Source organism: Petaurus breviceps, unplaced genomic scaffold (assembly GCF_028583685.1).
Source record: "Petaurus breviceps papuanus isolate PSGF00001 unplaced genomic scaffold, PetGlider_PUasm1.0 490, whole genome shotgun sequence".
Classification (NCBI taxonomy): domain Eukaryota; kingdom Metazoa; phylum Chordata; class Mammalia; order Diprotodontia; family Petauridae; genus Petaurus; species Petaurus breviceps.
Window position 1 is genome coordinate 13,840,714 of NW_027186352.1, and position 14,425 is coordinate 13,855,138.

At 42.3% G+C, this 14,425-nt stretch overlaps 1 protein-coding gene across 7 annotated transcripts in view; it reads left to right on the top strand.

Moving 5' to 3' along the window:
* Positions 1–14,425, top strand: part of SGMS1 (sphingomyelin synthase 1) — a 240,172-nt gene that overhangs the window by 135,211 nt on the left and 90,536 nt on the right. For all 7 annotated transcript variants that reach the window (XM_069101800.1, XM_069101804.1, XM_069101799.1 and 4 more), the window contains one exon: positions 11,857–11,939. The gene's annotated coding sequence lies outside the window, so the exon portion shown is untranslated. The remainder of the gene's footprint in view (positions 1–11,856; positions 11,940–14,425) is intronic.

The window sequence follows — 14,425 nt, forward strand, 5'->3', positions numbered from 1 at the left end:
TTTATGTCCCTCATCCCCTGTATTGGCCCCTGGCAGGAAATAGGTACCTTTGAAGAGTATTTCTGTGTAATGAATGATCTGTCAAAGATGAATCATTTGGATTGTCTTTTCAGTGCTTTATAGATGACCTCCAGAGGCTGTGTGGTAGGGTGGAAAGAGAATGGACCATGGAATCCTGGCATTGATTCTAGATTTTACCACTTAAGCGCCCTGTGGGCTTCAGCAAGGCCCATTATTCTCTGGGCCTCAGTCTCCTCCATTGTAGAAGCAGAGGGTTGAAAGAGAGAAGCCTCTTGGCACAGTGGTACCTTGGAGTCAGGAATGCTTGCATTTGAGTTTGACCTCAGATACCAGCTGTGTGATCCTGGGCAAGGCAGTCAGCCTCTCCATGCCTCAGTTTCCTCATCTGTAAAAAGAGATTAGATCATGGCCTCTCAGGTTCCTGCTGACTGGTTATTTAGGAGAGCCTTCTTGACTGGCCAAAGATAGTGGCACACAGAAATTGCTTCCTTGTGCCTCCGAGGGGCAGGTGACCCTCCATCATCTCCCCACCAGCCTTCCTGGAGAGCGTTTTTTATGAGAATAACTCAAGCAGTAATTTCACAAAACCTTTGGCCAGTAGTATCATGGTTGTCAGGGCTATTTGCTACTAAGCAGTGAAATAAAGTTTTGAAAAATAAATAAAAAAAATAGGAAAAAAAAGTCTGTCTCTATGATTGTAGGTGCCTATGACCTCTGAGCTTCCTGCTGGCTCTCAATCCAAGGAACCCATGGGTTGGTTGTGTGACTTTTGTGTAAAAGTATCCCTGCTTGTAATCATAGTAAAAATACAAACGGCAGGTACAGTTAACCCTTCCATGTCGTGGGGTTCCCTTCTTCCCCCATCGCCCTCTCCACCAGCCCCCACAATCTGGACAATCCATGTAAAATTTTTTGGCCCTCCCTTCATACCAGAAAAGAAGTCTGAATGTTTTTCCTTTTTCTTTTTTGGAGTTTTTACAGTGACTTACTATAAAATTTGGGCTAGATATTTGGTCATAGGCTATATTATACAATATTGTACCTATAATTGATGCATTTCTGAGTTTCTTTTTCTGTGTCATCTGCTGGCCTTCACATGTTGTCTGCAGCGTCTACAAAACTCCCATTTAATTTCTTATTCTGACCTGCGACATCCACATCGTGATGGGGAAAATCGTGCATGTAGGGTTAGACATAGATGGGGAAACCGCAGTGTGGAGGGGATAACTATTTATGTAGCTCTTGTTAGTGATTTCCTTAAGCTACTTCCATGTGCATTGACCCCATTGAAATGATCGTGGCATAAAGCTGTCGGAGAATCTTAGACTTGGAAGTGACCCTGGAAAGTGTGTAGTCCATACTACCCTTAAATAAGAACCCCCTGGTGTAGCATTTGACAAATACTCGTTTGGTCTGTGCTTGAAGACCCCCAGCAAAGGGGAGCCCATTCTCTCAGACATTAATTATTTGTGTGGCTCTGAAAAAGACACTTAACCTCTATGGCCCTCAGTTTCCTCATCTGTGAAATGAAAGAATTGTACTAGATGACCTCTTGAGCTTTTCCTTTATATTGCTTCTAAATTTTTTCTCAGTGATTAAAAGAATCAGTGATTCTTTTAAGAAAAAAAAAATTTAGTGTATGACTTTTCCCCAATTAAATATAAAAACAATTTCTTCTTTTTAAAAAATGTATTTATTTTTAGTTTACATTATTTTGTTTCACAAACTTGAGTTTTAAATATCCCGCGCCCCCCCCCCATTCCCTCCCCAAGATGGCATGCTATCCAAGTTAGTCATCACACAGTGTGACCATAATTGTGTGCAATGTTTTAGTGGTTCTTCCCCCCTCACTCGACATAAATTCATATAAATCTTTCCAGATTTTTCTAAAGTCTGCTTGCTCATCATTTCTTTTTTTTTCAATTTCTTTATTTTTAGTTTTCAACATTTACTTCCATAAATTTTAAATTTTCTCCCCCCCCCCACAAGCACCCTGCAATCTGATATAGGCTCTACACATTTCCACATCAGTCATGTTGCATAGAATAATTACAATGAATGGGAAAAACCATGAGAAAGAAAAACAAAACAAAAGAGAAAATAGTCTGCTTTGCTCTGTGTTCAGACTCTATATTTCCCTCTCTGGATGCGGATGGCATTTTCCATCATGAGTCCTTTGGAATTGTTTTAGGCCTTTGCATTGCTGAGAAGAGCTTAACCTATCCAAATCAGTCATCGCACACTGTGGCTATTACTGTGTACAATGTTCTCCTGGTTCTGCTCACTTCACTCAGCATCAGTTCATAGAAGTCTTTCCAGGATTCTCTGAAGTTCGCCTTGAATGAAATGAAGTTCATCATTTCTTATAGTACAATAGTATTTCATTACATTCATATACCATGACTTGTTTAACCATTCCCAATGGATGGGCATCCCTCGATTTCCAGTTCTTGGCCACCACAAAAAGAGCTGCTACAAATATTTTTGTACATGTGGGTCCTTTTCCCATTTTTCTTATCTCTTTGGGATGCAGCCCTCGTAGGGGTGTTGCTGGATCAAAGAATGTGCACATTTTTATAGCCCTTTGGGCATAGTTCCAAACTGCTCTCCAGAATGGTTGAATCAGCTCACAACTCCACCAACAATGAATTACTGTTCCGATTTTCCCACATCCTCTCCAGCATTTATCATTTTTATGTTTTGTTATGTTAGCCAGTCTGACAGGTGAGATGGGGTACCTAAGAATTTTTTTGATTTGTATTTCTCTCATCAATAGTGATTTAGAGCATTTTTTCATATGGCTATAGATATCTTTAATTTCTTCCTCCGAAAGCTGCCTGTTCATATCCTTTGACCATTTATCAATTGGGGAATGGCTTGTCTTCTCATAGACTTGACTCAGTTCTCTATATATTTTAGAAATGAGGCCTTTATCAGAGGCACTGATTGTAACTATTCTTTCCCAATTTTCTGTTTCCCTCCTAATCTTGGTTACATTGGCTTTGTATAAAATCTTTTCAATTTAATATCATTAAGATTATCCATTTTGTATTTCATAATGTTCTGTCTCTTGTTTGATCATGAATTCAGGTAAACTATTCCTTGCTCTCCCAGATTGCTTATAGTATCAGTCTTTTATATCTAGATTGTGAATCTATTTAGACTTGATTTTCGTATATAGTATAAGATATTGGTCTCTGCCCAGTTTCTGCCATAATATTTGCCAGTTGTCCCAGCAGTTTTTGTCAGATAGTGAGTTCTTATCCCAGAAGCTGGGGTCTTTCTAGTAATCTACTGTTTGATAAACCCAGTCATTGACTACTGTGTCTCATGTACCTGATCTATTCCATTGATCCACCATTCTATTTCTCAGCCAGTGCCAAGTACTTTTGATGACTGCTGCTTTATAGTACAGTTTAAGATCTGGTGTGGCTAAGTCACCTTCTCTAGCATTTCTTTTCCTGAATTCCCTTGATATTCTGGATCTTTTGTTCTTCCAGATGAATTTTGTTATTTTTTCTAGTTCTTAAAACATTCATTTTTAAAACTATGATTTCCATATTCTCTCCCTTCCTCCCTCCCCACTTACCCCCTCATTGAGAAGGTGAGCAATTCCATACAGGTTATACACATATCACTTCTAATTTTCCAGCCCTGAAATGTCTGCCCATCCATCCATTGGGGTCAGGTAACATAATCCTTCCTAATATGTGGCTTCAGGACTGAGCACAACATTCCGCATGTCTTCAAATGGGACAGGGTACGTACAGTGGAACAGTTTTGGCACTGGGAAGGCTCTGAGAGACCTGTCCCTAGGGAGGCACCATTGTGTTGAGAAGGAGCTCTCTAACCCAAGGACCTGGTTCACATCCCACCTTTGACACTTCTTGTGTTACTTTGGACCAATCACTTAACACTCCTGGGTCTCCTTTTCTCTAAAATGAGGGGTGACCTCTGGGGTTCCTTCTGGCTAGTCCAGCCAAGAAGGTTGTTGTGAAAGTGTACACAACAGGATCTGCCAATGGATTGTATAAGACAAAGGGTGAATGAAGAGGATCTTGAAGCTGGGGATTGGGAGAATGGAGGTCTGTACAGTAATGGGGGAGTGGGAAAGGAGGAGAGTTTTCTGGCAGGGGAGCAGATCCAATGAATTCTCTTTTGGACACGCTGAGTTTGCAGTGTCCCAGAGACAGGTTGTTGATGTGAGACTAGAATTCAGGAGAGAGGTTAGGGCTTGATAAACTGATCATCTGCTCAATCTATGAGATCCTCAAATGGGATGAAGGAAAAGAGAAGAGGGCTCTTAGTGGCCTCTGGGTTCTCTATGAGTGTGTTCAGCTGTTGACACTTCAGTCTCCTCCATTCAAATGTAAGCTCCTTGAGGGCAGGCATGTTTTTTCCTTTCTTTTCATCCGCAGCTTTTAACTGTGTGTTTGGCTCTGAGTAAGTGGCCACTCAGGCAGCAAAGATTATTTCAGGGGGTGTGACAGGTCACCCAATGTCCAGTCACCAGCAAGGAGGGGCTCAGAATCCTAGTGTGCTATGTATGCCTGGTCGCACCCACACCTGGAGTATTGCCTGCCAGGTCAGCTCCCATTTTGACAAGCAAAGAGCGTGTCCGGGGAACTTAGGGACATAAATCTAGAAGGGCCTTTAGAGACCCCTGAGTCCATCCCCCTCATTTTATAGATGAGGAAACTGAGGTACAGAGTGGTTGAGTCATTGGCCTGGGGTTATAGCTAGTAAGTTTCTGAGGTAGAATTTGAACCCAAGTCTTGCTGATAAAAAAACCCAACCCAGGAACTTAAAACGTTGGGATCTGAGGAAGCTGTTTAAGGACCTGGAGATGAGGACTCTAGAAAAGGCCGTGGAGGGCATGGGGAGAGCAGTGACAGCCACTTACAGATGCACTAGAGGGATGTGACCTCTGACTGGCCTCAGGGGACAGCTGTAGAATCACAGACTCCTAGGCCTGAAAGGGACCTGATATGATCTCACATTAGCGGTTGACAAAGTGCAAAGGTCAGGACAGTGACAGATTCTCAGAGTTGGACAACATCTCAGCAGCCATCTTGTACATCTTGTCCAACCCAAACCTGAAGGAGAATCTCCCATGACCATATGGACTCAAGGCTATTCTATATTGCCTTAGGGTAAAAAAAATGAATTATTTGTTGGCTTATGTGTATGGCTTGTGAAATCTCCAGAGAGCAAGGGCAGAGACTGAGAAAATATTGCTTCCTCTCCCTCTCCAAAGGCATAGGAGGCAGAAAAATCTTGGGAAGGATGCTCCGTTGCCCTTTCCTGTCCATCAAGAGGATGGGAACAGAATGGACTAGCCAGCTATAGCCACCATTGGGACACCCATCTTGGAACCCTTAGAAGAGGCATCATGACTTAGCGGTTTGGGTATTGACCTTATAGTCAGAATGACCTAGGTTCAAATGTTGCCTCAGACATTTACCAGCTTCGTGATTTAACCTCTTTGTCCCTCATCTGTAAATTGAGCGAGATAGGGTCCGGTTCTGAATCTCTGACACTATGATCCCAAGCAGGACGTATATCTAATTTTTTTCTGGTTTAAGGCTTCAGATGAAAGAGGATACTCTGATGGGTGATCCTCAAGATGACTGAAGACTTCATCAGAGCTATGGGTTTGTTTTTAAAGCAAATAAAGGGGATGATTTGCCTTTGGAGATCATGGGTTCCTTGTTGGCAAAAGGATTCTCAAAGTGGCAGCAGAGATTTATTAAGAATGTCATAAAAGGATCCTTACAGCACAGAGTTTTAGACTAGATCAGTGAATTCTAATGTTCTTGTTCTGAGAATCCCTTTGAACAAGAACAAAAAATATATTGGAAACTCCCAGGGTGATTTAATATAATACTCATAGTATTGTCTTTAGAGTTATTTGTTAGGTACTTACAGTAACTACAATGAAAACTGGTGCCCCCAAAGCTTCAAATTAAAATATGCATTATTTAATTATAAAACAAAATTTTATTTTATCTGTAGTTATTAAAAGCTTATCTATAAAATTAAGAAATTTTGGTTATAAAATAATTCTGTATGTTTTATGGTGAACTTTCTCTAAGAATTAAAAGAAGTAATCTAGCAAGACCTCACTTGCTATAAGAATCCATGTTAAATTTCTTTATTTTAAGGGGGCGGCTAGGTGGTGCAGTGAGTAAAGCTCCTGGCCCCGGAGTCAGGGGGACCGGAGTTCGATTCCAGCCTCAGACACCTAATACCCACACAAAAACACTAGCTGTGTAACCTTGGGCAAGTTACTTAACCCCAATTGCCCTCCAAAAGGCAAAAGAAAAAAAATTTCTCTATTTTATATATTTTTTGAATATAAATAAAATTTTCCATGAAATAAGTTGCAACTTGAAAAATGTTTAACATAATATGATCATATTTAAATCTAATTTTGATGTTGGACTTCTTTATTTGCCAGAAGTTTACAGTATTTGGCTCTACACCAGACAAATGTGATCTTAAATCTGGTTCTGCATCAAGATTATTTGTATTTTGATTTAAAATGAGAATTGAAAATGCATGCTCACACAGAATATGTTGCAGAAAATGGTAGGATAATTTCACAAGCTTTCTTGCTAAGTGTTGAAAATTAATTTTTAAAAATTTTAACCACTTAACCAGTAAAAAAAAAAATGAATGGCCAGTTATGATGTAAAATACATACTTTTCTACTGACTAAGCGCAATATTTAAGTGAAAATGCCCTTAAAGGTCAATTGAACCTGCTGTTTCATTTTAAATAATGTTTATCTATAAACTCGCCTTTGTCAAGAAAGAATCTTCAGATGGGTAACTTTCTTCTGTTCTGATATTGGCATACCAGCTGTATTCTCATAGAAATTACTGATGACTGACCAGCATTGCCAACCAGTTTATTTGAAAATCTAGCAGACAGAAGAATGATAGTGTAGCAGCCTTGTTATACTGCCACGAGAAGCCATTCAAAGTCTTCTTCGAAGGGTGTCTGAGATGTTCCATGACGGTTTCAAGATGGTTTGTAATGTGCAAGCCCAGTAGTCCTGGTTTTCAACAAACCTGACATGTGCGCTGTCAGAATGCAGATGTTCCTGACATCTTGATGATGTGATTATGTAGCCGATGAGATGTGATTACAAAAGGGAATGAGGGAGATCCTCTGATGTGGTATACAGAACAGATGAAGGTTTGCTCAGGCATTTGACTGCCCTTTGGGAATTGGTTTTATGTCGCATAATTTGGAAACAATTGGATGTCAAGTTGAGAAACTGCAAGAATCTGGTGCCCTTAGAATCGGTTGGTTTCAGTTTTGAATTGCTGCAGAAACAAACCCTGTAATGCTTCAAACATATACATGCTTGTTGTTACAGAGCAAAATAAATAAACACATCGATGGGGAATTATTTATTGCTTAAGATCTCCCATTAAATTTTTAGCTCGTACCCCTTGGACCATGTTTGGGAAACCCTCAAGGGGTGTGAGAATCACTAAGTGGGAATCACTGGACTAGATGACCTCTAAGTTGGCCCTTTCAGCTCTCAGACTATTTCTGAACCTTATGGGTGCTGAGAGAGACTGGATATGGGAACACTTTATATAGGCAGCTGGGTTGCACAACAGATGGAGTGCTGGCAGCAGAATCAGGAAGACCTGTGGCTGTCACAACAATAAACAGATAATCATGGACTCGGGAGCTCGTCCCAAACCTTGGTGTGGACAGCGCAGCACATCTTTGTGAAGCTGAAACATGCCTCTTTCTAACCTTTCCCCATTGTTCTTTCTACTTTCCACTACCCCAGATTATTTACTTTTAAGAATTCAGTTTAACAAGCATTTATTAAGTGACTTTTGTGTGCCAGGTGCTGTTCATACTGAAATCATACAGAAGAAGAAAATGAAACAGTTCCTGCCCTCAGGGAGCTTATTTTCAATTGAAGAAAGTCCATCTGACTTCATTCATTGACCAGGTTCCCATTCTGAATCCTAGAGACTTTTCAAAAGGGACTTTTATGGTTTGTTGTTCATCATTTCAGTCATTCCAACTCTTTGTGACCTCATTTGGAGTCTTCTTAGCAAAGATGCTGGAGCAGTTTGCCATTTCCTTCTGTAGCTCATTTTACAGATGAGGAAACTGAGGCAAACAGGGTGAAATGACTTGGCCAGGGTCACAAAGCTAGTAAGTGTCTGAGGCCTAACATTCTACCTGCTATACCTCCTAGCTAGCATCCCCTACCTCTATGATTACTTTGCTAATATCTTAACTGCATGGACTGTCTTGACTTCTGGAAAGATATTGTCTGTGAACTAGTAATACTTTAGAATTAGTGGAACTGTCTTTGGTAGGAACCCTAGACTTTCATGAGATCAGGAAGCTGAAGCATAAGATATACAGTGACTCACCAAAGCCAGAGTGAGCCCAGGTACTTGGATGTCCAGATCTCAGTATTTTATTGTACATTTAAAGTAAGCAGTGCCCGTTGTACAGATAGCACAGTCACAGGATCATAGACTTAGAGCCGGGAAGGACCTCTGAGGCCATCTAGGCCAACCTCTGCCTTTACAGATGAGCAAATGGAGTCTTCAGGAGGTTAAACAAATTGTCCAAGGTCACACAGGTGGAATTCGAACTCTCGACCTGTGACTCCAAACCCTGCATAGTTTCCTCTGAACCACACTACCTCTTCCTCTAATGGCTTTTCCCCAAAGTCGACATGTCACATTTTAAACAGCATCTGTCATCTGGTACAGGGCCTTTTCTCTAATGGAGTTGGAGTCAAGGGCAAGATCAGGAATGTCTGCTTGTGGTTGATCCAGGAATCCAAGGGCCCCAGGGAAGATGATCGAGATGGTCTGGGCTACTCTGGGCAGAGGCTGTTGTCACAGTGGGACTGTGGATGCTGGTAACTTGGCATCACTCTGTCGATTCTGCTCCAAGTTGTCCAGAAGTGACGGTGTCCGAGACGGAAATGGCTTGCTCTGCACAGATGTGTTAGAATGGCTTTTGCAACATATTTTGTGCTCTCAGGAGTCCTAACAGAATTCTATTTGAAGAGTTTGTGGGCCGCCCCCCTTCCTCCTCCCCACCCCCACTCCCAGTGCCACTAGCTAATGGAGGCTGAAGGCTTATTCTCCAAGGAAATGCTTTTATTCTTGCTGTAGGGGCAAGCATTCTTAATGAAACAGTGCCAGGAAGCCCCATTTTCTCCATGTGGATGTGGGTTCAGTCAGCAGCATCTGGAAGTTACATACTTCTCTTCTTCCTTCTCTTTTGAAATTCATTCTCTTGCTCAGGCTAATGGAGGGCCCCTGAGAGGTGAAGACACTGCCTTACAGTAGTCATCGGAAGCATATTCACCGACCACATCAGACCTAGGGTCTACTGCGGTCCTTTGCGCCTTTGTAATATAATGCCAAGCAAAGGCAACTTCCCAAGGTTCAAAATACCAGCATAGGTGCTCTCCATTTTATTGAGTGAAAAAGTAAGAACAGAGAAGATCAAAATATGACATCATTCAAAATATAGCATTTACTAACTGTGATTCAATAATCTCCAAGTACTACCTGATTTAATCAAGTACTACCCCACCCCTGGACATTACATTCCTTTAATCAATCACAAAGTCCCTCTTCTAAATACTACTCCACCCCTAGGCTGTACATTCATTTAGTCCATCACAAAGCCCCTGTTCTCAAATGGAGATTAGTTTCCAATCATAAGTAAAGTACATTCATTTGGTCAATCACAGAGCACAAAAAGGTCAAAAGTTCCCCACCCTTGGATCACAATTGAATCTACCCCAGAGTTACAACAAGCTTAAGCACAGCATTTAATACCCAAATGGAGGTCTTTTCTTCATCTTGACATGAGGCAAGTTCTCAGCAATCTTTGTTCCTGGGGAGACAAAGCTTAGCAAGGCCACAAGATGCATTGCCAGTCTCTTCATTAATTCATTCTCTGTCTGCAGAACAGTCCTAGGACCCCTGAAAACATTAGCAAAACCCTCTTCCAGGATTTCTGCAAACATACAACAAGAAAATCCTTCTTCAGGGTTTCTGAACCAATAGCAAGGTTCTAAGACTTCTGCAACAACAGCACTGTCCTTCACCAGTGGACAGTATTCACTCTCTGTCTTCAGAACAGACTCAGGAGCTCTGAACCAACAGCAAGGTTCCAAGGCCTCTGCAACAACAGCACTGTCTTTCACCAGTGGACAAATCTGGCAAAACAACATCAAAACAGACAGACAAAGTACCAGCAAAACAGCCATGTCTCTTCAGTCCTTGGCAGCTCTGGGTGGCAGCTCTCAAAAGTCCTGGGCAATTCAAAGTGGCCCTCAGCAATCCTCTCAGTCTCTCTCTGCCTCCAAGATGCTGCTTCCAAAAAGTTCTTCTGCCTCTCTCTTGTGTCTCTCCAAATTTACATCACCAGCTCCTCCCAGTTCAGCCCTCTCTTTTCACATCAATAAGTCCATCTCACAAGTGGGATTCACAAGCTCTGGGTTTTAACACAATCAAACCAAAAACCAAGCCAATACAGGGGGATCTTTAAATTACATAACTATTACAGCCTTGTGAGTGCTTGATAATCAATCTGTCACTGTGCATTTCTAGAATATAAGCTCATTGAGTGTAGAGAAGGTTAGTTTGTCTTTGTGTCTTCCTCTTCTGGCATGGAGTTAGGCACGTGATTCCCAGTTCATCAGAAATCATTTATTAAGCGCCTGTTGTATTCTGTGTATTCAATCTATACACCAAAGCTGCATTCGACACACATGAAGTATTTCCTGCCCTCAGGGAGCCTCCATTCTGGACTAGATTATGAATTGAATTGGAGACAGCCTTCTTGGGCAGTGGCCATATGTACTTTGTCCAAAAGACTGACTTGTCCTCCCTCTTCCATGTCCTAAGCCCAAGGCTACGGCAAACCTTCATCGCCTCCTGGCTGGTTTTTCAGTGAGTAGTGTGTATCATTTGATTATCACAACAACCTGATTCCTGCTGTTGTTATCCCCATTTTATAGATGGGGAAACTGAGGCACTTTTGGTCTTTGGTTCTTCAGTTCTAAGCTATTTTATGTCATTGCTTATAAATTTATGTTTCCTCTGTCTCTTTAAAGCAACGACAAAAATAGCCCACCTTCCATGTTTAGTGCTATTTAGTGAATCAGTTAGTAAGCATTTTGTGAATGCCTTCTATGTGTGGGGCATGATCTTAGGCACTGGGGATACAAATGAAGCAATCTTTACCCAAGGAACTTACGTTCTGCTAGAGAAGATATTGTATATACACAGAAGTAAATTTCAAATCTGTACAAAGTTTATACAGGGGGCAGGAGTGGGTGGGGTGGAGACACCAGTAGCTGGGGGTGGGGATTTAGGAGAACCCTCCTATCAGGAGCACTGTTTGCATTGAGACTTGAAGGAAACTTGGGATTCCTAGAGGTGGAGGTGAAGCTGTGGGAGAGCTTAATCAAAGATATCAGATGAGTAGTAGAAAGTTGCTTGTGTTGATTACTGTTGGCCCATTGACACGTCCCTCCTAGCTCTCCAGGTTGGGATTCTGTGAGTGCTTCTTGGACTCTGCTCCACTGCCCAGAAGAACAAGTGGGATTGGGAGGCTGGTGCATTTTCTCCCTACCGACAGGCCCTTACAAACCTCCCCTCACGGGTATAGTGAGTGGCTCATTATAGTCTGCCTGCCAAGATTCTTCCAGTCTAGGACAAAAAGGAGTTGAGAACCCTGGGGTATCAAAAGTGGAATGGACCGTTAGCGGAGGAACTGAGAAGTATAACTGACTGGCTTCTTTCTTTTTTGTAGGTGGTACAGACACTCTGGAACCATGTGAGGACCTGGTAGCCTGAGGAGAGCCAAGATGACGGTGATTGAATGGATGATCAGTAGTAAGTCTCTGATGTCCTTTCCCAAGCTGAATTGCTGCTAGTTAACTCCAGCCAAAGCACACCTGCATGTGGAGGGGAAGGGAATTAGGAAGTAGCTCAGCAGTCCATTAAACCATATTTGTTCAGCCTGGAGGAACTATTGGGATATTGCATGGTGCTTCTTGGTGGGGTGCGCCATGTTGAATGGGAACTTCTCTGTTTGGTGGAAACAGTCAGTGGAAGTATTTCATGAAGGAAACCTTTGTTGGACTGGGTCGGCCTCTGTGGGGCCTTCTCTGCCTTCGGGTGCCCGAGGTCACAGTGAAAATCCTTGATTCTCTGTTGTCGTGGGTGGCTTGGAGCTAACTAGAGGGGGTCTCACTTGGTCTCGTGTTTATACTTTTCTTGGTCCCTGTAGCCCCTCGACACCTTCTCTTCTTCTTTTACTCCTCTTCCTCACTGGGGCTTCAAGCTTGCAAAGTGCTTTACATGTATTGTCTTATTTTATCCTCCCTCACAACAGCCAGGTGAGGTAGGGTGCCCTTATCCCTGTTTTGGAGGAGGGAAAACTGAGGCTCAGGGTGGCTACCTCCCTTGCTTAGGGACACCTGAGAAAGGACTCAGACACAGGGCTTGCTGATTCCAGGTCCACATCTGTTATCTCCTGTGCCACCTAGCAGCCTCAGGACCTGCTATTTGGTTGACAGAGTGCCAACACAGAATTTTTTTAAAGATGTATTTTGTGCTTCCCTACCATCTTAGTAGAGCGTGCTGGACATTCTCAGCATTTTGGGGTGATTTGATGAACCAGGCGCATGTTATTATCAGAGGCAGCAGCTAGGTGAGGAAAGGTGACTGTAGCCTATGGCCCTGGGTTCCAGTCCCAGTTCACCACATGTTTTTTGGCCTTGGGGCCAAAACTTTCTTTCTCCTCCCAGTTTCAGTTTCCTCTTTTATAAAACAGAGAGTTAAACTTGGTGGCCTCTAATGTCCCTTCTGGCTCAGAGTCGTGATGTGGCCACACCATTTGGGGACCTATTACTGGGTTTCCATCATTTTCGGCAAAAGAGATTACCTGGCATCTGTGGGTTAGCCAGACCTTGCCGCTTTATTTTCCACTATTCTTAATTGCTATTAAATATTCAACTTAGCTTATTAACTGTTTATTTAAAAAAAATTATTGCCTACATATTTCCCCTTCTCCCTTCCAGCAAGGTAGCACAGTAGGTGGGAGTGCTTGGTGTGGAGTCAGGAAGACCAAAGTTTGAATCCAGCCTCATATGAAAATACTGAGTCCTTAACCTTCACCTGCCTTAGTTTCCTTAACTGTAAAATTGGGGCTTATAATAGCATTTACCTGCAGGATTGTTGTGAACAGAGAATGAGATAATATTTACTTAGCACCACGCCTGCCATATGCTAGGGGATTAATAAATGTTTATTTCCTTCCTTCTGACCTTCCCATCCCAGAGAGCCATCCATTAGAGCAAAGAATTTCATTAACCATTTATTAAATAGCTGCTGTGTCAAAAGCAGTGGGTAGACTCCAGAAAAATAGATGTGGTCGAAAAAAAGTAAAAAAGTGACAGTTTAGAGAAAGGCGACCAAAACATGGATGTTTGCACAGAATCTCAGGCATTTCAAAGAGGGAGAGAAATAAGGAAGAACCCTAGCGTTTCTTGTAAAGTAAAGGAGATGGCTTAGAAAATCCACCCCTCTAGAAGGAAGCTGTTACAGGGCAGCATATTACAGGCCACATCATGGATTGGAATCGGAGGCCCCAAATTCAAACTGTGGTTCTGCTACTTAACTATGTATGACCCTGGACAAGTCACTGCCTTTCTGGATCTCAGTTTCCTTCTCTGCAACATAAGGAGGTGAGACTACTTTGACCTCTGAGGTTCTTTTCAGGGTAGCATTGAGGAGGCTTTTATTTATCCTTGTTTTAAAATTTCTGTGTAGTGGAGAGGGAGTTTCCTTTAGCATTGGGGAGGTCTGGGTTCCAGTTCCACCCAGGTCAATGAGGCCACAGAATCAAAATTTTCAAAACCAATTTGGAATTAAGAAATGGAATTAATTTGGGTCAAGTGCCTTCTAGGTTCTTAGACTTACCTGATTTTAAAAGCTTTTAGTTTCCTTTCCCCCAAGACCTCAAACAATTATTTCTAGTTCTCCCTGAATCAGAGCTGGTCTTAGATTATTGTTGAACTTCTTTCAGTGACCTTTCCTAAGCAAAGATTGCCTGTGAATTAAGAACTGACAGTTTCCTGGAGAAATCAAGCAGGAGAGAGTGAAGAGGACCTGGGCTTAGATCCTTCCTCTAACCCTTAAACTGCCTGTGTGACCTTGGGTAGGTGGCTTTGTCCCTGGGCCTCAGTCTCTCGGGAGAAGAACTGAGAAAGAGAAAAGGGTCATGGAAGCGGAGGAGGGCCATGGCACAGTCTGCAGAGATGGAAACCAAGAGGGAGAGGGCCATGGCACAGTCTGCAGAGATGGAAACCGAGGGG